Raw genomic sequence first — 23,873 nt, 5'->3', positions numbered from 1 at the left:
GAACATAAATATGGCTCTAAGATCGCACCCGTGATCGTGACGACCATGTTAAACTTGGCCACCATGACCTCACCAGACCTCGTCGTCAAGGTCACTCTGATGAGCCAACTAAATACCAAAGACCACCATCTGCAAATTAAAAGTAAATATTACTCGGTGATAAACATACACACAGATGTGTAAGCCTCAGTGAACTGCGCTGAGAGAACCCAGTGCAATAAAGGAGAGGGGAGGGGGAAGACGTGGCTCCGATGATCAGTAAATATAACACCTCGACCCCCTCTATTCCCTACTCTTATTTCCAACTTTTCAACATCTTGCACTTAACATTTCCTAGATCCTCGCCCAGGATTCGAAGTCACGCTCTATCCATTTAAGACCCCAAAATATGACAGGGCGAAATAGGGAAGGTCTAGAGAAAGTACAGAAAACTTTCACCATCAATATGAAGTCAAGCAATTAAATTATTGGGAACGCCTGAGAGGTCCCCTCGGACAGTACTCCCCGGAAAGCAGGCGAGAAAATGCATCATAATCTATACCTGGAGCGATAAAAGATAAGCAAATAGAGTTCAGTACCTGAAAGAAAACAAGTTCCAAGACTGAAGCAGGTTGAAGATTTCACGTTTTTTTCTTGTTTTTCGGTGTATAAAAATATTTCTCTATTTAAAACTTAGATGAAAATGTCATTAAAATTCTGAAGATAAGCATTTTTATTCCAAAGAATCGCTTTTTATTCAAATTTAACTTATTTTTTGTGGCAAAATTTAAATTTCCTAAAAAGATGGAAAAAAAAACACGAATATCCTCACTTGGCAGACTAAACATGCATCTCAGTCTTGTCTTTGTCTCTCATATGCCTTCCTTTCTCACTGTCAAGTGCTCGAAACTTAAGAACACTCCTAACTTGACCTGACCTTTGTCTCTCATCTCCTTACCTCTTCACTCTCTTTATTTTCATTGTCTTTTCTTCTGTCCAGGTGAGTTTTGTCCTCTGGGGTTTTGTCCTCCAAGGGGATTTTGTTCTACGCCTGTGGGCCAGTAGCTCTCCTGCAGTGCTCCTCTATTCTCTTGCTCTTTTGGACTACCTCCACTAGTGTTAGTAGCGTCAGAGGTGAGAACTTCCTAAGTGCAAAGTGTTAGTAGCGTCAGAGGTGAGAACTTCCTAAGTGCAAAGTGTTAGTAGTCGTCAGAGGTGAGAACTTCCTAAGTGCAAAGTGTTAGTAGCGTCAGAGGTGAGAACTTCCTAAGTGCAAAGTGTTAGTAGCGTCAGAGGTGAGAACTTCCTAAGTGCAAAGTGTTAGTAGCGTCAGAGGTGAGAACTTCCTAAGTGCAAAGTGTTAGTAGCGTCAGAGGTGAGAACTTCCTAAGTGCAAAGTGTTAGTAGCGTCAGAGGTGAGAACTTCCTAAGTGCAAAGTGTTAGTAGCGTCAGAGGTGAGAACTTCCTAAGTGCAAAGTGTTAGTAGCGTCAGAGGTGAGAACTTCCTAAGTGCAAAGTGTTAGTAGCGTCAGAGGTGAGAACTTCCTAAGAGCAAAGTGTTAGTAGCGTCAGAGGTGAGAACTTCCTAAGAGCAAAGTGTTAGTAGCGTCAGAGGTGATAACTTCCTAAGTGCAAAGTGTTAGTAGCGTCAGAGGTGAGAACTTCCTAAGTGCAAAGTGTTAGTAGCGTCAGAGGTGAGAACTTCCTAAGTGCAAAGTGTTAGTAGCGTCAGAGGTGAGAACTTCCTAAGTGCAAAGTGTTAGTAGCGTCAGAGGTGAGAACTTCCTAAGAGCAAAGTGTTAGTAGCGTCAGAGGTGAGAACTTCCTAAGTGCAAAGTGTTAGTAGCGTCAGAGGTGAGAACTTCCTAAGTGCAAAGTGTTAGTAGCGTCAGAGGTGAGAACTTCCTAAGTGCAAAGTGTTAGTAGCGTCAGAGGTGAGAACTTCCTAAGTGCAAAGTGTTAGTAGCGTCAGAGGTGAGAACTTCCTAAGTGCAAAGTGTTAGTAGCGTCAGAGGTGAGAACTTCCTAAGTGCAAAGTGTTAGTAGCGTCAGAGGTGAGAACTTCCTAAGTGCAAAGTGTTAGTAGCGTCAGAGGTGAGAACTTCCTAAGAGCAAAGTGTTAGTAGCGTCAGAGGTGAGAACTTCCTAAGTGCAAAGTGTTAGTAGCGTCAGAGGTGAGAACTTCCTAAGTGCAAAGTGTTAGTAGCGTCAGAGGTGAGAACTTCCTAAGTGCAAAGTGTTAGTAGCGTCAGAGGTGAGAACTTCCTAAGAGCAAAGTGTTAGTAGCGTCAGAGGTGAGAACTTCCTAAGTGCAAAGTGTTAGTAGCGTCAGAGGTGAGAACTTCCTAAGTGCAAAGTGTTAGTAGCGTCAGAGGTGAGAACTTCCTAAGTGCAAAGTGTTAGTAGCGTCAGAGGTGAGAACTTCCTAAGTGCAAAGTGTTAGTAGCGTCAGAGGTGAGAACTTCCTAAGTGCAAAGTGTTAGTAGCGTCAGAATAGATTTCCGTGAAATGTTTACGTTGAGAACTTCCTAAGTGCAAAGTTTTTCTTCAAACAGCTCATTCTGTTTTCTCGTAGAAAAGCAGAGCACCGGTGGTGAGAACTTCTCGTGAATGTCTGGGTCGAATTACGTAAATTCTTGTTGTATTATAGTGTGTGAAATGATAAGAGTCTCACAGCTCAAGCTGAGGGAGGCAAGTCTTTGTATTGTGGCAGGAACATTACCGGTAGTGTGGACATACAATAGGTTAACGGCCTAGTCTGCGTTATTTAAGAAGACAATTCACATCGTACTCTTCAGGGCATGGAAAGAGACGTTTTGACCGATGGAAGTCTTGAGTTTCTTGCTAATATAAATGTAGACCTCTGGGTTTATTAGCTGGAAGAAAACAAAATTTTGTGCAGGGTTATTTTCTAAATATTTCCTGCAGGGGAGGAGGTCTCAGGTTGCCGTGTTTCTTAGAATGTAAGCAAGAACGTATGTGAGGTACAGTCAGTATTATATGTTGTGTCGAATCCAAGCCAATCAGCCCTTTAAGACGCAAACGATCCGAGGATCGTCGTTGCATCATAGGAGAAACCAACTATATGGTCAAGGAAAAAATGAGGAAGAGAAGTCCTAAAAGGAATAGGTAGAACGCAAGTACCTGGTTTACACAAGTGATTGCCTGAAAGTGGTCTGGCTTCCGAGGAGGAACCATGGCTATGAGGGGATCTGTAGAGGGTGATGCAGTCACTATGGATCCAAGAAAATAAGGAAAAGTTTCGTTCATCGTTGATTAAAATAATGGGGAGCCGCTCTGGAAATAATCGAAAACCAAGTACCCATCCTGAACCATGGTCACCTTCACTGCGACAGATAATTTTGTGGTGCCTGGACACCACCTCTTGTCCTACCTGGTGCACAACACCAGGACAGTATCACAAGAATTGAGTGAACAAGGCTTAGTAAAACCGCCTGCTTAGAAATGTGCAGTTGTTTTACAGCAGATAATAACAGCGAGTGAATTGCAGAAAACATCAGTCATACACATTCCACTACCACTCCTGGATATACAGGCCATCTAGAAGGATTTCAGCCAACAGGGATCCTGACAGATGGCCTCCTGATAATGTCTCATCGTAGGGTCACCTGACATGCTTTAAGATAATTTAGTTTCTATTGGACAGGGTGATACAAACACCACAAAATTAAAAGTGTAAGTTATGTAAGAACAGGAAAGAGAGAGATTGTTTCCTTCTGTCTATAAGTTAAATATTGCATAAGAAAAAACATCCCCACCAATGAGACCAAAAGGAGAGGGAAGGGTTTAGGGGTATTTAGATTTAGTTCGAGGAAGGGAAAAAGATGTCCGATTCTCAGATCAAGAACTATTTTGAAATGGAAAGGAAATTAACATGAAGAGAATTAAAGTTTGTACCAGGTTAAATTTGTTCAGATGCTGATGCCCAGAAATTAGTAAAGAAACGATTCGAGACTTGGTTATTTGGGTCTCATGACATGCCCTCACTCTTGTAAACACTGCACTCCAATATTTATGTTGTGTTGAGCATTGCCGGTTCTTCCCTAAACCTGTGACATACCTTTGACAGGTTCCGACAATAGGAAACACTCGTATTATTTCTACACTTCTCTAAGCCCTTGTAATCTGCTAAGCGAAAATCTGGGACCATTACTGAATTTCATTATTCTTGTATTCCCAGTTAATGCTAAAAGTGATGAATTTGTGATCACTTGCGCAAAACTCTTCAGTGATCTCCAGATTATTTACTAGTGTTTCCTTATTTAGGCAAATCATCATTCTTACTGCTTGCTCGACTAGCTGTTGCCAGCGGCCTGCAAGATTACATAGCTTTATAAGCTGGACCTTGTAGTGATATATTCATACACATATGTGTGTGTGTGTGTGTGTGTGTGTGTGTGTGTGTGTGTGTGTGTGTTTAAAACGTTGGCAGTCTCTCACCGAAGCAGCGTGACCTGAAAAAGAAACACTTTTACCATTATTCACACTATCACTGTCTTGCCATAGGCGCGCAGATACGATAGTTTAGTTGTTCTTCCAAACAGCACACAACCAAAACCCATCCTTCAGAGTGCAGATTGAGTGGCGAAAATACTGTGTATTTTGATAAAGATTGTGCAGGTTTGAATCCTGCTGTGGACTGACAGAGATATTTAGTGTATCAACATCCTGCCTTAAATCGCTTGTTTCCTCATGTTTTTTTTTTTCCACGAGAAAAAACTGATATACAAATTAAATATATATATATATATATATATATATATATATATATATATATATATATATATATATATATATATATATATATATATATATATATATCTTTGCGGGTATCCAAATGGCATTCTTGGATTCCTGTTGGCTTGAAGCCAGACGAATCCTGTTTAAATCCAAAACTAATAGACATAAAAAAATAAGCCGTCTTTAAATCTTACAAGAATATCCTGAACGGCCTGATTTTACGACCGGCCATCTTGGTTCCTCAAGTGAAGTCTGGAATTCGATAAATCATATTACAGAGCACTTAGTGACTCACTGTCTGATATGAAATTTTAGCAACAGTATATATATATATATATATATATATATATATATATATATATATATATATATATATATATATATATATATATATATATATATATATATATATATATGGTTTAGAAAGACACGTAAGCAAACACTATAACATATTTATTAGAAAACGTTTCGGTCCTGGGACCTTGATCACTTCTAGAAGTGATCAAGGTCCCAGGACCGAAACGTTTTCTAATAAATATGTTATAGTGTTTGCTTACGTGTCTTTCTAAACCAACTTGTCGGTATTTATTACCAAGGTTTATACCATATATATATATAAATATATATATATATATATATATATTTATATATATATATATATATATATTTATATACATATATATATATATATATATATATATATATATATATATATATATATATATATATATATATAAACACAGGCCAGGAGGGGGGAGGGATCGGCTTGTCTTACATTGTTAAGATCGCCGAATAAGTAAAACTTGTTATTTTGGCTTAAACAATTTAGCAACGCTCTTCTTGCCGAATAAGGCAGGCGAAAATCTGTGTATGCAATAATTTCGCAAAAATCATTCTGAACCTAACGAAAAAAAATATATTTAATTGTGCTTGTTTATTATTTTATTATTAAATTATTGTAAACTCATCAAAAATATATTTAGTTGAATTAGGCTAAATTAAATTGCGCTAGTTATAATAACGTAAGGTAAGTTTTCTAATTTTTTTTGGTACAAAATTAATAATTTTTACATTAACACAAATGAAAAAAATATATATCCTTCAATGTATAAGAGAGAATTTTAGAAAGGACTTAGTTTTAAATGAGTTCATGCTAATTGACCAGTTTTACCTATACGGTACAACATTATATATATATATATATATATATATATATATATATATATATATATATATATATATATATATATATATATATATATATTTATATATATATATATATATATGTCGTGCCCAATATGTAAAACTGGTCAATAAGCAAGAACTCATTTAAAATTAAGTCCTTTCTAAAATTTTCTCTTATTCGTTTAAAGATATATTTTTTTAACTAATGTTAATATAAAAAATTATAATTTTGCACCAAAAGGAACTTAGAAAACTTACCTAACCTTATTATAACAAGCGCAATTTATTTTAGCCTAACCCAACAAAATATATTTTAGATTTGTTTACAATAGTTTAATACTACACAAACACAGTGAAATATATTTTTTTCGTTAGGTTCAGAATGATTTTTGCGAAATTATTGCATACACAAATTTTCGCTTTTCCTATATGGCAAGATGAGAGTTGCTATTTAAGCCAAGATCGCAAGTTCTGCCCATTCGGCACGACATATATATATATATATATATATATATATATATATATATATATATATATATATATATATATATATATATATATATATATATTTATATATATATATATATATATATATATATATATATATACATATTTATATATATATATATATTTATATATATATATATATATATATATATATTATATATATATACATATTTATATATATATATTTATATATATATATATATATATATATATATATAAATATATATATATAAATATATATATATATATATATTTATATATATATATATATATATATATATATATATATATATATAGATATATATATATATATATATATATATATATATATATATATATATTTTATTTTATTATTATCACACTGGCCGATTCCCACCAAGGCAGGGTGGCCCGAAAAAGAAAAACTTTCACCATCATTCACTCCATCACTGTCTTGCCAGAAGGGTGCTTTACACTACAGTTTTTAAACTGCAACATTAACACCCCTCCTTCAGAGTGCAGGCACTGTACTTCCCATCTCCAGGACTCAAGTCCGGCCTGCCGGTTTCCCTGAATCCCTTCATAAATGTTACTTTGCTCACACTCCAACAGCACGTCAAGTATTAAAAACCATTTGTCTCCATTCACTCCTATCAAACACGCTCACGCATGCCTGCTGGAAGTCCAAGCCCCTCGCACACAAAACCTCCTTTACCCCCTCCCTCCAACCCTTCCTAGGCCGACTCCTACCCCGCCTTCCTTCCACTACAGACTGATACACTCTTGAAGTCATTCTGTTTCGCTCCATTCTCTCTACATGTCCGAACCACCTCAACAACCCTTCCTCAGCCCTCTGGATAACAGTTTTGGTAATCCCGCACCTCCTCCTAACTTCCAAACTACGAATTCTCTGCATTATATTCACACCACACATTGCCCTCAGACATGACATCTCCACTGCCTCCAGCCTTCTCCTCGCTGCAACATTCATCACCCACGCTTCACACCCATATAAGAGCGTTGGTAAAACTATACTCTCATACATTCCCCTCTTTGCCTCTAAGGACAAAGTTCTTTGTCTCCACAGACTCATATATATATATATATATATATATATATATATATATATATATATATATATATATATATATATATATATATATATATATATATGTATATATATGCAGGACAAGCCACGGAGGGGGTGGAAATCTTTAGCTCAAGTACTTTCGCACTTCTCAGTGCGTCATCAGGAGCTGTGCAATGTTGCACGGGAGCAACCAAAGCAGGGGGAGAGGTCTCAGAGTAGCGTAGGTATCACTGGCCACGGTTACCCTTAGACTGGGTTAGTGGTCGGTGCCAACCCCACCCTACCATCATCCCCCTGCTCCCCATATGGGGTAGGAGGGTTTCTGAGATGTCAAGTAGGAAATTATAAGATATAAAAAAATCCAGCCCTAAGCTTTTTCTAATCGTTTATAACAGGTCATATATTTTGAAGAAAATAAGTTTCTCGTTAGATACTGTAGACAAGGATAGCTATTATTCTGTATGACCTTTTAAAATAATGAAAGAAAGGAATATATTGTGCTCTTTGTATGTTTAAATGTCCTGCTCTGAGGTACTCGAATGTTCTACCGATGTACTCCTAATTATTGTCTACTATTTTTCTCAGTTAATATACCATACATGGGGATCTCCTATGCCTATCTATGCCTAACCGTGGCCGGTGACACCTACGCTCCTCTGAGACCTCTCTCCCTGCTTTGGTTGCTTCCTCGCAACATTGCACAGCTCCTGATGACGCACTGAGAAGTGTGAAAGTACTTGAGCTAAAGATATCCACCCCTCCCCCCGTGGCTTGTAGTGCATAGTTAAGATCGCCCGTCTGCGATTGTTTGCATATTGCATCTGCCACATTGGTAGACACCTACTTGCCATACTCTGTAGTGGAAGGGGGTGGAGCTGCCAGCCACAGGGAGACCCAGAAGATCCGAAAATATGAAGACCTTCCCCCTTGCTATAACTTCATTCCAATAGGGTCGGAGACCCTTGGAGCATGGGGCAAGTGTGCTCTAAAGTTCCTCATAGAGCTGGGTGAAAAGCTCATCATAGAAACCAAGGACCACAGGGCGACCAGCTTCCTCTTTCAGAGACTCAGTGTTGCGATCCAGAGAGGAAATGCCTGCAGCATTCTGGGCACGCGGCCCACCGCAGGGGAGCTGGACGAAGTATTCGAGATGTAGCTCTGAGTTACCTATGTTGTTTAACTTTCTGTTGTATTTTTGTGAATGTTTGGCCAATGTATTTTGTCTTTAAATAAAACATACTTGAAATATAGGGGGTGGTAGGAGAAAATTCTCAAACAGCTTCAGGGAAAACCTTGAGTTTTCCCTGAAGCAAGTTTATTCTTTTCTCTGAGGATGAGGGTCCCCATGACAGTTCTAGAGGTGGTACCTCCTTATATTTTTATTATACACACACACACACACACACACACACACACACACACACACACACACACACACACACACACACACACACACACACACACACACACACACACACACACATCTATATATATATATATATATATATATATATATATATATATATATATATATAATTTATGTTGTATTGTGTAGAATCACATTCTTATTCGAACTTTTTGTAATGGTTCCTCTTACTGTGCAAAACGTGCGTAGTGTTTCCAACGAATTATCTCCCGACTTTGCTCTCCCTCGCTGCCAGCTGTTACAGAGGTTACGTAAGGAACCGCAGTTCATTTTCGTAGCTGGTGAGTATAATACGGTTTATGAAAACAAAGAATAATAATAATAATAATAATAATAATAATAATAATAATAATAATAATAATAATAATAATAATAATAATAAAAATATAATTATCCTCATCATTATTATTATTATTATTATTATTATTATTATTATTATTATTATTATTATTATTTCAGCTTCGTTTGTGAAATACTAACGTGTTGAAAATTTACGATGATTTTTCTACCTAATATTCATGTGTTCCAACTCAGACCTGGTCATGTAAAAATGAATTTATTGGCCATCAGATTTTTCTGTCGAAGGAAACACTTGCTGATCGTCAACTGATATTTTCTTGTTGCGAACACAACTTGGAATTTGGTAGACAGCCGGATAAACTTCAGTCCTGTGTTGGAAAGAAGCGACACACCCGGGGAACACGAGAGACGGTGAGAGGTGTACAATGATAACAGTGGTAATACAGCTGATGTTAAGGGGTATACAATGATGCAGTGGTAGCACAAGTGTCTGAGGGGTGTACCATTGTAGCCCAACATTTGCAAAGAGGTGTACAATGGTAACCCATGCACTAACGGGTATACAATGGTAGCCCAACATGTGCTAAGGGGTGTACAATGGTAGCCCAACATGTGGAGATACAATGGTAACAGACCAAGTGTCAAGGAAGTCATCTGTTGCCTCAGACGAACTCTCACCAGCTGCCTCGATCCAATTTACGAGAGGCACACCCATATATTTCATCTTTAGTAGTGCTGTGGCCTGTAAAGAGAGAGAGAAAGAGAGAGAGAGAGAGAGAGAGAGAGAGAGAGAGAGAGAGAGAGAGAGAGAGAGAGAGAGAGAGAGAGAGAGAGAGAGAGAGAGAGAGAGAGAGAGAGAGAGAGAGAGAGAACCGCATAAATAGTGCTCATTTTATCTGGCCTGGGTCCTAAATTGGAAATAGGGATATCAATATGTATTAAAAAATTTGCATGGGAGTTTATTACTGCTGGATAAATATTAAATCTGAATCAGTCACTACAGCTATTACCTCTACTGCTGTCACTACTGCTAATACTATCACCACTACACTTATTATTGTCACCACTGCTACTATCACCACCTTTACTACTTCTACTATGACTGCTTCTACTACTGTGCTATTATGACTACCACTACTACTACTACTACTACTACTAATAATAATAATAATAGCAGCACCACTATAATGACTACTTTCACTGGATCCGTTTCAGTGTTCAGCTGATATTCCTGATGCAAAACAGGACATTTCTATTCCTTGCGCTGCAGTTACTCCCAGAAGCTTATGGAACACTAAATATCATCCACCGTTTCCTTTTGTCATGTAGAAAACTTGCATTAAATTTTCACAAGATGTCTCTTAAATATTTTTTTTTTCAATAGTTTGTGTTGTATTGTTAGAAAGTAACTTCCCCGTTTTCTATGACTCAAATGAGACCGTTTTCTATGATCACCTTGCTTTTTATTTTTTCTAATAAGTTTCTTACCGATATTTTTATTTACTGATATTACTCTGTGCTACAAATAACAGTTCTTTTGGCTGCATATCAAGATCTTGAAAAAAATGTTAACGGAAGATGCCCAGGAAATTTAAGATTCCTTAGTGAAAAAGTTAAGGAGTTCCTCGGGTCTTCGTAGGGTTTGTTTCTCGATGAGAGCAATAATTTTGTCGATCTTACACCTTGGCTCATCTTTGTTGGGTAACAGGACACATGTGCAACTAATGCGACATTTTATTGCGGCAACGTTTCGCTCTCCAGGAGCTTCGTCAAGCCGTTACGAAAAAAAGGTCGCATTAGTTGCAGTGTCCTAATACCTAACAAAGATGCCTGATATATTGCCGGAGGTCACCGAGGTCACCGAGAGGGAATTGGGAACTAGTGCTATATATATCAGAAAGAAAAAAATAAACTTGAAACCGTTGCATCAAAAATGATACAAAGTCTGAAGGAACTGACACCGAATCTGTAGGGTTGAAAATTTATGAAGAAAATGAAAATGTGATTTTTAAGCGTGCAATATCGAACTTGGAAAGCGACCAATGGAGACTTCTTTGCGACAATATTCCCAACCCCAGACTCCCGGTCCCAACCCCAGAGTCCTGTCCGAACGTCCCCGACCTGTAACAGATGACACTCACCCTGTTTCCTCTCGCTCATATTCTCAGAAAGGAATTGCTCGACATTTTCTTCCCTTACACTCGGTGTTTCAAGGTAATTCGTGGACTAAATTGTTTACTCTTCAACCCGTGTCTCCCACTATCTTTCAGACCATAGTATCAGCAAGGCACTCTCGCGACACTGTTACTAGCTGTCAGACATTGTTACTGGCTGTCAGGCATTGTTACTGGCTGTCAGACATTGTTGCTGGCTGTCAGGCCTTGTTACTGGCTTTCAGACATTGTTGCTGGCTGTCAGAGATTGTTACTGGCTGTCAGACATTATTACTGACTGTCAAACATTGTTACTGGCTGTCAGACATTGTACTGACTGTCAGACACTGTCAGGCACTGTTACTGTCAGACATTGTTACCGACTGTCAGATACTGGTACTGGCTGTTAGGCATTATTACTGGCTACTAAACATTGTTACTGACTATCAGACATTGTTACTGTCAGACATTGTTAATTACTGTCAGACACAGTTCCTGGCTGCTATACTGTAGCTTCGAGTGCTGTAAGTAATAATAATAATGACTATAATGTTCTTTTTAATATTTCAGTTATTTACCAGTTTCCATGTTTAACACTACCGAGGTTAACACTCGAGGTCACCGAGGTTAACACTCGAGGTCACCGAGGTTAACACTCGAGGTCACCGAGGTTAACACTCGAGGTCACCGAGGTTAACACTCGAGGTCACCGAGGTTAACACTCGAGGTCACCGAGGTTAACACTCGAGGTCACCGAGGTTAACACTCGAGGTCACCGAGGTTAACACTCGAGGTCACCGAGGTTAACACTCGAGGTCACCGAGGTTAACACTCGAGGTCACCGAGGTTAACACTCGAGGTCACCGAGGTTAACACTCGAGGTCACCGAGGTTAACACTCGAGGTCACCAAGGTTAACACTCGAGGTCACCGAGGTTAACACTCGAGGTCACCGAGGTTAACACTCGAGGTCACCGAGGTTAACACTCGAGGTCACCGAGGTTAACACTCGAGGTCACCGAGGTTAACACTCGAGGTCACCGAGGTTAACACTCGAGGTCACCAAGGTTAACACTCGAGGTCACCGAGGTTAACACTCGAGGTCACCGAAGTTAACACTCGAGGTCACCGAGGTTAACACTCGAGGTCACCGAGGTTAACACTCGAGGTCACCGAGGTTAACACTCGAGGTCACCGAGGTTAACACTCGAGGTCACCGAGGTTAACACTCGAGGTCACCGAGGTTAACACTCGAGGTCACCGAGGTTAACACTCGAGGTCACCGAGGTTAACACTCGAGGTCACCAAGGTTAACACTCGAGGTCACCGAGGTTAACACTCGAGGTCACCGAGGTTAACACTCGAAGCCACCTAGGTTAACACTACCGAGTCGCTGAGGTTAATACTCGAGGTCACCGAGGTTAACACTACCGAGGTCACCGAGGTTAACACTCGAGGTCACCAAGGTTAACACTCGAGGTCATCGAGGTTAACACTCGAGGCCACCTAGGTTAACACTACCGAGGTCACTGAGGTTAATACTCGAGGTCACCGAGGTTAACACTACCGAGGTTACTGAGGTTAATACTCGAGGTCACCGAGGTTAATACTCGAGGTCACCGAGGTTAACACTACCGAGGTTACTGAGGTTAATACTCGAGGTCACCGAGGTTAACACTACCGAGGTCACTGAGGTTAACACTCGATGTCACCGAGGTTAACACTCGAGGCCACCGAGGTTAACACTACCAAGGTCACCGAGGTTAACACTCGAGGTCATCGAGGTTAACACTCGAGGTCACCGAGGTCTGACACTTTATTACATTAAAGTTGCTTCCCCAGGTCTCTGATCATTACAGTGACGCAGTTTACGTCACCTTGCATATACCTCCATCATCTCTGATCATGTTATGCCTAGTTTACGTCACTCGGAATGCATTTCCTCATGTCTTTGATCGCTACATTTTCTGGTTTCTGTCACTTTGTAATTATTTCCCGCTCGACTGTGTTCAGTCGAGGTTCCCTTTTATAACACCGTGGCATCAAAGCAACATAAGAAAGGAGGAAAACTGCAGCAGGCCTACTGGCCTATAATTGGCAAGTCCTTGCCAAACCCCAAATCCACTAACAAAAATATTCGCCAAGCCTATCATCAGTGTTCCGTTATCTCTGATTGTCAGCCCATTTATGAAGGAATGTAAAAGGGATGTAGAGCAATGACTTGAGGAAAGGTTTAATTCAGTTTCTATAGTAGTAAAAAGTTAACAAAGGGACTAATTCTCCTGACTCAGGCAGCCGAAGTTACTTTAGGATGACTAACGATCCAGTCTGTTCTGGTTGGTCAACCTATTTTTATTTTTATCCTTTCCTCATCTGCTGACCTATCGTCGTTCATCAACTTACCCTCATTTAATAATCTATGCTGATTTATTAACCTATCCTCATTGAACCTATTTTCATTCATCAATTTATCCTCATTCATCAACCTATCCTTACTTATCAATCTATCCTAACCTACGTGCAAATTCTATACGTGGGGTCCATGTAAATGGTCCAACCGAAAAAAAAAGAAAAAAGAAATGGAACTTGTGAATACAACCAGACTGCCGAGCCATCTTGAATAAAGGCGCATGTCATTCAAGGTCCTGCAGATTCTTCCACCCAGGAATGTGCTATAGTTAAATAAATAAGAAACAAGATTATGAGGCAAACTCTTGGGTGATCCAGATGATAGGAACGAGACGCATAAAACCACAGGAATGTCAAGCCGGACATGAACTTTATAGCCATACTGACAACAGGGATTTTTTTTAATACCAAGAAGCGGGATAGAATGGTAAGAAATGACAAGAACGTATCGTCATTTGAAAGCCACGATAGACAGGAAACAAAAAATAGACTTGGGTTACAGTAAAGTTTAATGAACTTGCAAAAAGAGATGAGGTTGATGGCATCTATCCTGAATCCACTGTATGACCTTTATGGGTTTAGCGCTTAGTTATATTAATAATAATATCCTGTATCCCAGGCTACCTATTCAACACAAAATCATCTTTACTGTAACATGGGCATAGAAGTGTAAATAAAGAATTTATAATTAGAATCTCCACAAGGTGTTCACAGTCAAACTTAATCCAATATTTTGATTAATGCTTCCTTAAATACTTGACCCTTGTGGGTTTAGCGCTTAATTATGACTTTAATAATAATAATTTCTTAAATACTATGACTAGCCAGCCCAATTATGATTAGTTTTGTTGATGATTGAATGATGTACACCACCGGATTGTCCAACGTTTAAAACATCATCAATCAGTACCTTGAGGTTGATCATCATCACTGAGAAAACTAGCATATGTAACAATGGTTCTCAGCGGCAGGAAGGCGCAGTCCGCAGGATCCACTTCCGTGATGTGTCTCGGCTCCAATATGTAACCAGATACTGATGTTTAAGATCTGAGATCCCTTTATTAGGACCTGTTTTAACAGAAGACGTTGCGAGCGTTTATACAAGAGTAAGCGTGTACTCACCTATTTGTGGTTGCAGGGATCGAGTCATAGCTCCTGACCCCGCCTCTTCACTGACTGCTACTAGGTCCTCTCTTTCCCTGCTCCATGAGCTTTATCAAACCTCATCTTAAAACTATGTATGGTTCCCGCCTCCATTACGTCACTTTCTAGGCTATTCCACTTCCTGACAACTCTATGACTGAAGAAATACTTCCTAACATCCCTTTGACTCATCTGAGTCTTCGACTTCCAATAGTGACGCCTTGTTTCTGTGTCCCATCTCTGGAACATCCTGTCTTTGTCCACCTTGTCTATTCCGCGCAGTATTTTATGTCGTTATCATGTCTCCCCGGATCCTCCTGTCCTCCACTGTCGTCAGGCCAATTTCCTTTAACCTTTCTTCGTAGGACAATCCCCTTAGCTCTGGGACTAGTCTTGTTGCAAACCTTTGTACTTTCTCTAATTTCTTGACGTGCTTGACCAGGTGTGGATTCCAAACTGGTGCTGCATACTCCAGTATGGGCCTGAAGTATATGGTGTAGAGAGTCTTGAACGATTCCTTACTGAAGTATCGGAACGCTATCCTTAGGTTTGCCAGACGCCCGTATGTTGCAACAGTTATCTGACTGATGTGCACCTCGGGAGATGTGCTCGGTATTATACTCACCCCAAGATCTTTTTCCTTGAGTGAGGTTTGCAGTCTTTGGCCACCTAGACTATACTGTGTCTGCGGTCTTCTTTGCCCTTCCCCGATCTTCATGACTTTGTATTTGCCAGGGTTAAATTCTAGGAGCCAATTGCTGGACCAGGCTTGTAGCCTGTCCAGGTCTCTTTGTAGTCCTGCGTGTGTGTGTGCGTACTCATATAGATGTGTGGGTACGCAGAGATCCGAGTCACATCTCGTGGCTCGGCCTCTGCATGTATGTGAAAGAATGTATGCATTTGTGAAAACGTGTGCACTTGTGCGTCGACATGTGTAATTACCATCAGATTACCTACTTGTAATTACAGGAGATTTATGTTCACCATGGTGTTGCACCTTGATAAACAATTTCAAAATGGTATACAATACCGACAGGTTGGTAGATAAGACACATAGGCAACTTTATTCCGAAACGTTTCGCCTACACAGTAGGCTTCTTCAGTCGAGTACAGAAAGTAGGCAGGAGCAGTAGAGATGTGAAAACGATGTAATCAGTCCATCACCCTTGAAGTCGTAGAATTGAGGTTGTCAGTCCCTCAGCCTGGAGAAGAGTTCCGTTCCATAGTCTGAAACAATCTGACGATCAAGCGACAGTGTGGAGACTTATATACTGTCGGAAGGAGAGGTGCAGAGTAGTAGTAGAGAGAGTATAGCCACTGAGAGGTCACGTCCCTCTCAGTGGCTATCTCTCAGTGGCTACATTCTCTCGACTACTACTCTGCACCTCTCCTTCCGACAGTATATAAGTTTCCACACTGTCGCTTGATCGTCAGATTGTTTCAGACTTTGGAACAGAAGTCTTCTCCAGGCTGAGGGACTGACAACCTCAATTCTACGACTTCAAGGGTGATGGACTGATTACATCGTCTTCACATCTCTACTGCTCCTGCCTACCTCCTGTACTCGACTGAAGGAACTTATTGTGTAGTCGAAACGTTTCGGAATAAAGTTGCCTAACTGTTGCCTATGTGTCTTACCTACCAAGTTTCCAACTGTTGTGGCAGCTGTTGCCTCATCCAATAATTATCTTCACAGTTCACGCAACTAAAATAACTTATAATGCCGTAAATTTGCTCAGTTTATGATATACTCGGATAATGATATACCAGTTTATAAAATACTCACTTCATGATATACCAGTTAATGATATACTCAGTTTATAATATACCTTACATTACTATGACTTGTATGATTCAGGTTCTAAACATTTTTCAAAGCCACTCCGTTCCTTCATTAATCAGCAAAGAGTTCTCGCACCTTCAAAGGTCGGCGTGTTTCATCACTCACGTGTGAATTTACATATGGCATTAACCTTTATAATTTCCCAGTACATTATATTCAGAATGAGTGATGGTGTATTAACTGGTTGTATTACTGTGGCTGCGCGATGTGAGAGAGTCAGTTTAATATCTTTATTATGCACTCATCCTGTGAGCAGTAGTCAAAGAGATTACAGACGTAGATAATGGGTCCAGGAACTGGGCCAAAAAGTTACAAAGGTAATGAAATATTCACACGTCTACACCTGATAACAATGGCAATGAGTTATTAATGCAAATATTAGCTTTATTCACAGTGAGCAAAGTCAGGGTATTTTTCCAGAATGGTTTGTAATATACCACTGTGGATAAAATATTTTGACATATGTTGAACATTTCTGAGTGAGTTGTCTCTGAATTCATTAATTATATCGCATTCCAGTTCATAATGACGCAGGGTGTGACAATAGACCATTTGGCAAAATTTACATTTCATTTGGTCTACATCTGGTGGTGGTGATTTAACCTGCCAAAGATGCTTGTAACCCAGACGGAGCCGGGCGGCAGTGACATCCAATAATCTGCTTATTTTGTTCGATGCACCATAGACATGTGGCTCCTCCTGTATGATAGATGATGACAGACTGGTGTCAATCTCCCTCAGTCTTAAGTCAATAAAGTTCAGGTGGATTTCTCATATTATTGTTCTCAAACTGCTGACTGACAAGCCAAGATTGTAATCTACTCTCTCTTTGAAAGCATATAACTAAGCCAATTTATCGATTCTGTCATGCATCTGAAGACCAATGTGAGATGGAATCCACAGCATGTGCACTCTGACTCCACTGTCCACAATCTTAGCATAACTGTGTCTGACTTCTGACACAAGCATGCCACAATTTATACTTAATGAGTTGAGAGCATTAGTAGATGACAGAGAATCACTTACAATTAAAGTGTCAACTTTCAATACATGGACGCATCTGAGCTTCTACCCTTCAAACAGTTCTGTTTGAAGGGTAGAGGCCCAGTTATTGATGCATGTTTCAATTTCTTTATGAGAGCCATCACCAGTGGATTGGTGAACAGAACCATCAACATATATAATTTGTGAAAGAGTGCGCAGTGTGACTAAGTTATTACTGCAGCTTAAGGCATCCTGTTTGGCTTCAAGGCGAAGCTTTAGCTGTATTTTTTTTTTTTTTGGAGGGGAGAGGGAATGAAGGGATGGTAGTTTGGAATGGGGTAATATCCCATAGAACAGGGAAATGCCGCTGTTACCTTACTTGACACAGATCATGTATCTGGTTCATGAGGAGATCAGTTCGAGTATTTTTTTTTCGATCCGAGAGAGGTAGCCCGATATTGCATAACCCCAGCCCCCTCTGCCTCAAAGCACCCGACCGAAAAGTGAAGTGTGGCATAATTTATAATGTACTTCCAAATTAGCATTGAAAACTTGATGCGTGCCAATTTCTTCAGCAAAAAATGTCAGCTGAGGGCATGCACAACCCAAAGCTAATTCGATCCTTCCAGTAAGAAGCGCCAGCCTTAAAGCTAAACTGAAGAGGCATTTTCTCGTTATCTCAGACAGACTAATATCCAAAAATACATCAGAATATCAAGTTTAAATCCGCTCTAAAGTTGCATTATTGACTTATCAGCGTTAAAGGGCTAAAACCAGTCGAATGCTTAACTGAAAAGTTACAGCATCAAAAGTGGTATTCAAATTCTCACAATTTCTTCATTTTAAAAAGACAAATTATGACATACACGTGTTAAAATTAATCTAAACTTTTCTCTAAGTAAGGCTGACCAGCATTTAAGGTTTAATTAGTTAATTAATTAATTAGACTTTGGGTACAAAACAAATTATTACAATGGTCCTGAGAACACAGATGTTACGTGTACATAAAAGTACATTATGTTGACTTCAAAACACAAAGAACAATACTGTAAAATAACAAAAACATTACAAAAACTATAAATACACAACACAAACTGCAAAAAATATTACAAAAACACTACAAAAACAGCATAACACAACAAAACACTATGAAAAACACTATAGAAACTATAAAAACACTACAAAACACTACAAAACACTATAAAACACTATAAAACACTACAAAACACTACAAAACACTACAAAACACTACAAAACACTACAAAACACTTCAAAACACTACAAAACACTATAAAACACTACAAAACACTATAAAACACTATAAAACACTACAAAACACTACAAAACACTACAAAACACTACAAAACACTACAAAACACTACAAAACACTATAAAACACTACAAAACACTATAAAACACTACAAAACACTACAAAACACTACAAAACACTACAAAACACTACAAAACACTATAAAACACTACAGTGATTTATTTTTAATCAAAAGAGATATTCTCCAGTTATTTCACAGAAACCAATTTGACTGATACAATTGGAACATCAAAACTTAAGGTCAAGCAGCCTTTGAGGGAAACATTCCAGAACTAAAAGTTTGAGGCTGACCGAAAGATGCATTCTCCAGCAATTGCACAAAAACAAACAAAATTTACACTTAAATAGCCCATACCTCCCCCAAAAAAGCTTTCATCCATTTCATGCAATTGACCAACCATTACAGACTGGTGTCATTCAGAATTTTTGTATTTTAATCAAGAGAAAATGAACCCGTAGGAGTCGTATTGTTCCTGTGAAATGGGAGGTATTCAGATTCGATCCGAGAAAAGGGAATATATATCCAGTTATATATAAATATTGGTTTCAAGCTATTTCATTATTTTGGTCTGCCGTCACAAGCGATTTTTATATCAGTGCAAGACGCAGAAACGAGCGAGTATATATATAGAGAGATCGCAGTCAGCAGGATTCGAAGCCACGTCAGGAAGGCTAGCAAGGTTCCCACGTGACGCTCTAGACATCTCGAGGAGAATGAAATAGCTTGAAACCATGCTTGAGGCTTACTGATGTGCCCGGGCTGGGAGAAACATGGCTTATAAACAAGGCTGCCCAGTTTCTGAGGCATCTGTAGCCTAGTGATCTACAGCGTCACTGGGGGAACCTTGCCAGCCTTTCTGACGTGGTATCGAATCCTGCTGATTGTGATGTCTGTCTCCTTTCATATATATATATATATATATATATATATATATATATATATATATATATATATATATATATATATATATATATATATATATATATATATAAAATATATATATATATATATATATATATATATATATATATATATATATATATATATATATATATATATATATATATATATATATATGCATCCAAGTAACAAGTGGTTTTAAAGCGAATAACAATACTGCGACTTGCCGGGGATCGAACCTGAATTATAGTACCAGCCTCCCGAGAGCTAGATAAATTTCTCGACTTTTTTCTCTTTATGCTTGGCAAATCAAAACACCAAAAATATTTTAATGGTTTTAGTCTCTGTCGAACGTTTACTTTTTTTTCCAATATTCTTTTTTTTTATCTCCATTCTTATATTTGTCATAATAGTAATTTATTTTACTTTTGTACTTATTTTTCAAAATCTTCACTTTATTTTCCTGCAGTCCCATTTTTCTTTACATTTTCATTCATCCTTTATTGATTATTTAGTGTTTTTACTCTTCCAAGTTTATTTTTTTAATTAATTAATTGTATTAGCTTATTGATTTTTTCCAACTCATCTGGAGTGAGTTACAATTTCCTCATTTAATACATTTTTCTTTGATTGTATTTTACTCTGGTTGACATGTTACTAATTTTACTTCTTGCCTTGTTTATACCCTGGAAACTATTTTTTCCTCTATATTCATCGATTTAGCTCCTAGTGTTTGCAAACTTTATCAAGGTAAGGTTATGTGGCTAAACTATTTCTCAAAATTTCTTATGTATACATATATGACTTTTTTAGATATTGACATGCACTGTTTTTGACTAGACTGCGATGTTTAGTCCCAAGTGACGTCACTCACAGTATGCTAGGATGTGAGGAAGTGTGTGGGATCAAGTATGATTATACAAGTATATGACAGTATACTGGTAGTATTTACGCATGTATGTTTGCACACATCTGTGTAAACGTATGTGTGACTGAAAATGAGGGATTTGCAGTAAGAGTCCGTGTAAAAGTGCTTGAATGTATCAGGGTGTCGAAATTTGTAAACGGATGTGCGAGTGGGTGGAGAGACGTATGAAAAAGTGTGAGAGTTTGTGAGAGATAGTGAATGTGTGTGTGAGAAATGTTAGAGGCTTATTGTGCGTTAAACATATATTAAGATAGGTAAAATAAGATAAGCTTAATTAAGGTAATTTACATACGATTTTACAAGCAGACAGCATTAAACACTTTTCTTCAATCGTCTCATCAATTATTTAGTTATTATCCGCACACAGTAATAATAAATTAGGTAGATATGACCTAGAACAACTCAAAGTCAAACGGGGCGATTTATTTCGGTTGTATTAGAGAGTGAGGGAGTTGTGTTAGGGTGTGTGAGAGCGTGATAACGCAACAAGAAGTGTGTGGGTATGTTAGAGTTTATAAACCATGGCGCAGAATTTTACTGCATATGAGAGTGTCATCCCTTCGCCTTTGATTCCCACAACCTGTCTTCCACACATGATGGACGTTGCTCCCATGCAATACAATACGTCGATTTTTTAACCGATCTAAACAGCTACATAAGCTTAATATTTGTTAATTTTGAATAGGGTAGAGAGAGTTAACCATGTTTATATTATTTCTATATTATTGGTTAATTATACTGACGTATAATTAACCAATAATATAGAAATAATATAAACATGGTGTGTTTGGCTGGTACCGCGGAACTTACTGTAGGACCTCAGAGGGTTGGCATTCCTGTGCACGCTGCGTATGTTGCAAGATGGAGTGCGTCTGTAGCCCAGATAGTGGTCAGACCTACAGCTTCCGCACTGCTCACTCCCAGGTCAGAAGTCGGGGGTGGCCCCACTGGAATCGTTTTTTTTTTTTTTTTGCTGAAATTTTAAGACCTATGGAATCTTTATACGCGGAAACGAAAAATGGCTACACCATCAAGACAACAGACACCATAGTTAGCTGTGACCTGTTGCTTCACAGCGGTAGGGCTCCAAAGGCACTACGACTGCCTGGCACCTATCGTCCGCCCCTGGTCTTTGGCTGACCGTACCTCCACTTTTACAGTGTATCAATATGCTCTTGAGCTACTGTCCACAGGATGGATATGAGGTACACAATAAACTAGCCGCTTCCGAGGCAAAAATCTAAAAACCGATCCCTTTTTTTGAGGGAGGCACTGAGCGGGTTATCGTGTGATTAACACCCGTGTCAGGATATTTCTCTCCTGGCGCGGAAAGCAACAAGAACAACAACACAAGCAATGACATGACTTGGAACATTGAAGCAGGACTTACCACAGAGGAGTGTGGACAAGAGCCACACTCAACCCACACACGCGCATACACGCACGCAACTGGCCTGGTCGGAGGCCAGACACTCACTGTTCCCAGGACACAACCTCACTCTCCCCTCGTGTCCCCTCACTCGTTCCCCTCACTAGCAACACCTCACCCCCTCCCGGATCTCCACGACCCCTTTCTAACCCCTCACTTCCCAGCCTTCCCCTCCCTCCTCCCTACCATCACTCTTCCCACCACTACTCATGTCATTCCATCGGAACACCCCTTTTCCCTCTCACTTTATCTCCCCTCACCACCCTTCCCTCTCCCCTCGCCACCCCTCCGTCCCCCTTCACCACCCCTCCCTCGTCTAATACATGTCTTGGCTGTGAACAAAACAATTAGACTTAATGGTCAAATATTCTCTTGACTGTCCATTAAGCTGGGAATTATTCATCAGTAATTACGACTCACTCTTCTTGTACTCACCTGGATGTACTCATCGTGCTGTATTCACCTGGTTGTACTCATCAAGCTGTACTTACCTATTGTGCTCATCAAGTTGTACTCGCCTGGTTGTACTCATTAAGTTGTACTAACCTGTTGTACTCACAAAGCTGTACTCACCTGGTTATACTCACCTGGATATACTCTTCAAGCTGTACTCACCTAGATGTACTCATCAAGTTGTACTCAACAGGTTATACTCACCATGGTATATTCATTAAGCTAAGCTATCTCACCTGGCTGGACTCAGAGAGAGAGAGAGAGAGAGAGAGAGAGAGAGAGAGAGAGAGAGAGAGAAGGAGGGAAGGAGGGAGGGAGAAAGAGAAAGAGACTGACAGACAGACAGACAGAGACAGACAGATAGACCGAGACAGACAGACAGAGAAGGTGAGAGGGAAAAAATTGATAAAATTGTGAAAGCAAGTCAATAAACTAAGACAGGTTTTAAAAAGCATTCCTGTAACAGCTTAATCTTTCTAACAGGTTAATCTTTCTGACGCTTAGTATATTATTAATAACGTCCAGCTTAATTAATTTTACCAATGTTCAGCATAATCTCAGCAACGTTCAGCTTATGCTGACTAACGTTCAGCTTAATTCAGCAAAACTACGTTAATTTACACTTAGTTATCTTGTAAATATCTGTGAGACAGATATACCAACAACGGGTATATCAGCAATAGGGTATACCAACAACAAGAGTATACCAATAACAAGAGTATACCAACAACAAGAGTATATAACAACAGAGTATATCAACAACAGGGGTATACCAGCAACAGGGTATACCAACAACAAGAGTATACCAACAAGAGCATATCAACAACAAAGTATACCAATAACACGAATACAACAACAACAAAGTATACCGACAGTTTATACCAACATCAGAGTATATCAATAATAGAGTATATCAACAACAGAGTATACCAACAATAAAATATATTAAGAGATTATACCGACAGAGAATACAAACAATAGATTACAACAAGAACAGGCAAGCAACAGGTTATACCAACAACAGAGTATACCAATACGGTATACCAACAAAGTATACCAACAACAGAGTATAC

At 39.0% G+C, this 23,873-nt stretch overlaps 1 protein-coding gene across 4 annotated transcripts in view; it reads right to left on the bottom strand.

Moving 5' to 3' along the window:
- The window catches only part of LOC128686449 (prostaglandin E2 receptor EP3 subtype), a 233,711-nt gene that overhangs the window by 93,603 nt on the left and 116,235 nt on the right, over nucleotides 1–23,873 (bottom strand). The window contains exon 1 of one of the 4 annotated variants that reach the window (XM_053773378.2): nucleotides 22,309–22,429. The exons of the other annotated variants lie outside the window; for them this stretch is intronic. The gene's annotated coding sequence lies outside the window, so the exon portion shown is untranslated. Of the gene's footprint in view, nucleotides 1–22,308; nucleotides 22,430–23,873 lie in introns of those variants that run through there. 4 annotated transcript variants of the gene reach the window in all.

The sequence above is a fragment of the Cherax quadricarinatus genome, chromosome 17 (assembly GCF_038502225.1).
Source record: "Cherax quadricarinatus isolate ZL_2023a chromosome 17, ASM3850222v1, whole genome shotgun sequence".
Lineage (NCBI taxonomy): Eukaryota > Metazoa > Arthropoda > Malacostraca > Decapoda > Parastacidae > Cherax > Cherax quadricarinatus.
This window is presented reverse-complemented; position numbering and strand designations above follow the sequence as displayed.